The sequence below is a fragment of the Taudactylus pleione genome, unplaced genomic scaffold, assembly GCF_031769625.1.
Source record: "Taudactylus pleione unplaced genomic scaffold, aTauple2 ptg000967l, whole genome shotgun sequence".
Classification (NCBI taxonomy): Eukaryota; Metazoa; Chordata; class Amphibia; order Anura; family Myobatrachidae; genus Taudactylus; species Taudactylus pleione.
In genome coordinates this window covers 11332501-11335000 of record NW_028285368.1, presented here as the reverse complement: position 1 = coordinate 11335000, position 2500 = coordinate 11332501, and the positions used below count along the sequence as shown (strand labels likewise).

General features: G+C 36.7%; 11 pseudogenes; all 11 read left to right on the top strand.

Annotated features, from left to right (window-relative positions):
* Nucleotides 1-78, top strand: part of LOC148465563 (5S ribosomal RNA) — a 119-nt pseudogene extending 41 nt beyond the window's left edge.
* Nucleotides 79-194: 116 nt separating this feature from the next.
* LOC148465562 (5S ribosomal RNA) lies at nucleotides 195-313 on the top strand (annotated as a pseudogene).
* Nucleotides 314-428: 115 nt separating this feature from the next.
* Nucleotides 429-547, top strand: LOC148465561 (5S ribosomal RNA; annotated as a pseudogene).
* A 117-nt stretch (nucleotides 548-664) lies between these two features.
* LOC148465560 (5S ribosomal RNA) lies at nucleotides 665-783 on the top strand (annotated as a pseudogene).
* Nucleotides 784-899: 116 nt separating this feature from the next.
* Nucleotides 900-1018, top strand: LOC148465559 (5S ribosomal RNA; annotated as a pseudogene).
* A 116-nt stretch (nucleotides 1019-1134) lies between these two features.
* On the top strand, nucleotides 1135-1252 carry LOC148465558 (5S ribosomal RNA; annotated as a pseudogene).
* A 115-nt stretch (nucleotides 1253-1367) lies between these two features.
* LOC148465557 (5S ribosomal RNA) lies at nucleotides 1368-1486 on the top strand (annotated as a pseudogene).
* Nucleotides 1487-1601: 115 nt separating this feature from the next.
* LOC148465556 (5S ribosomal RNA) lies at nucleotides 1602-1720 on the top strand (annotated as a pseudogene).
* Nucleotides 1721-1836: 116 nt separating this feature from the next.
* LOC148465555 (5S ribosomal RNA) lies at nucleotides 1837-1954 on the top strand (annotated as a pseudogene).
* A 115-nt stretch (nucleotides 1955-2069) lies between these two features.
* Nucleotides 2070-2188, top strand: LOC148465554 (5S ribosomal RNA; annotated as a pseudogene).
* A 115-nt stretch (nucleotides 2189-2303) lies between these two features.
* LOC148465553 (5S ribosomal RNA) lies at nucleotides 2304-2422 on the top strand (annotated as a pseudogene).
* The last annotated feature ends 78 nt before the right edge of the window (nucleotides 2423-2500 follow it).

Here is a 2500-nt window from a genome sequence, read left to right as displayed (position 1 = left end):
ATCTTGGAAGCTATGCAGTGTTGGGCCTGGTTAGTACTTGGATGGGAGACCACCTGGGAACACCAGGTGCTGTAGGTAATTTTATACTGCCATAACATTCATTTCCATTACATTTTACATTTAATTTTTTCAAATTATCAATGAATTTATTTGAGTTAAGAAGTAATAGAGGTCTAAAGTTAATGTTTTTGAGTACCTACAGCCCAACCACAGTGGACATGCCCAATCTCGTCTGATCTTGGAAACTATGCAGTGTTGGGCCTGGTTAGTACTTGGATGGGAGACCACCTGGGAATACCAGGAGCTGTAGGTAATTTTCTACTGCCAAAACATTCTTTTCTATTAGATTTTACATTTAATTTTTCAACTTTTCATTGAATTTACTTGAGTTAAGAAGTAAAAGAGGTCTAAAGTTAATGTTTTTGAGCACCTACAGCCAAACCACACAGGACATGCCCAATCTCGTCAGATCTTGGAAGCTATGCAGTGTTTGGCCTGGTTAGTACTTGGATGGGAGACCACCTGGGAATACCAGGTGCTGTAGGTAATTTTATATAGCCATAACATTGTTATCTATTACATTTTAAATTACATTTTTTACAACTTATCAATGAATTAACTTGAGTTAAGAAGTAAATAAGGTCTAAAGATAAATTTTTTGAGTGCCTACAGCCAAACTACACTGGACATGCCCAATCTCGTCTGATCTTGGAAGCTATGCAGTGTTGGGCCTGGTTAGTACTTGAATGGTAGACAACCTGGGAATACCAGGTGCTGTAGGTAATTTTAAACTGCAATAACATTCTTTTCTATTATATTTTACATTTAATTTTTTCAACTTATCAATGAATTTACTTGAGTTAAGAAGTAATAGAGGTCTAAAGTTAATGCTTTTGAGCACCTACAGCCAAACCACACTGGACATGCCCAATCTCGTCTGATCTTGGAAGCTATGCAGTGTTTTGCCTGGTTAGTACTTGGACTGGAGACCACCTGGGAATACCAGGTGCTGTAGGTAATTTTATATAGCCATAACATTCTTTTCTATTACATTTTACATTACATTTTTTCAACTTATCAATGAATTTACTTGAGTTAAGAAGTAAAAGAGGTCTAAAGGTAATGTTTTTGAGCGCCTACAGCCAAACCACACTGGACATGCCCAATCTCATCTGATCTTGGAAGCTATGCAGTGTTGGGATGGTTAGTACTTGGAAGGGAGACCACCTGGGAATACCAGGAGCTGTAGGTAATTTTATGCTGCAATAACATTCTTTTCTATTACATTTTACATTTAATTTTTCAACTTATCATTGAATTTACTTGAGTTAAGAAGTAAAAGAGGTCTAAAGTTAATGTTTTTGAGCACCTACAGCCAAACCACACTGGACATGCCCAATCTCGTCTGAACTTGGAAACTATACAGTGTTGGGCCTGGTTAGTACTTGGATGGGAGACCACCTGGAAATACCAGGTGCTGTAGGTAAATTTATACTGCAATAACATTCTTTTTATTACATTTTACATTTAATTTTTTCAACTTATCAATGAATTTACTTGAGTTAAGAAGTAATAGAGGTCTAAATTTAATGCTTTTGAGCACCTACAGCCAAACCACACTGGACATGCCCAATCTCGTCTGATCTTGGAAGCTATGCAGTGTTTTGCCTGGTTAGTACTTGGACTGGAGACCACCTGGGAATACCAGGTGCTGTAGGTAATTTTATATAGCCATAACATTCTTTTCTATTTCATTTTACATTACATTTTTTCAACTTATCAATGAATTTACTTGAGTTAAGAAGTAAAAGAGGTCTAAAGGTAATGTTTTTTAGCGCCTACAGCCAAACCACACTGGACATGCCCAATCTCATCTGATCTTGGAAGCTATGCAGTGTTGGGATGGTTAGTAATTGGAAGGGAGACCACCTGGGAATACCAGGAGCTGTAGGTAATTTTATGCTGCAATAACATTCTTTTCTATTACATTTTACATTTATTTTTTCAACTTATCATTGAATTTACTTGAGTTAAGAAGTAAAAGAGGTCTAAAGTTAATGTTTTTGAGCACCTACAGCCAAACCACACTGGACATGCCCAATCTCGTATGAACTTGGAAACTATACAGTGTTGGGCCTGGTTAGTACTTGGATGGGAGACCACCTGGAAATACCAGGTGCTGTAGGTAAATTTATACTGCAATAACATTCTTTTCTATTACATTTTACATTTAATTTTTCAACTTATCATTGAATTTACTTGAGTTAAGAAGTAAAAGATGTCTAAAGTTAATGTAATTGAGCACCTACAGCCAAACCACACTGGACATGCCCAATCTCGTCTGATCTTGGAAGCTATGCAGTGTTGGACCTGGTTAGTACTAAGATGGGAGACCACCTAGGAATCCCAGCTGCTGTAGGTAATTTTATACTGCCATAACAGTCTTTTCTATTACATTTTACATTTAATTTTTTCAACTTATCAATGAATTTACTTGAGT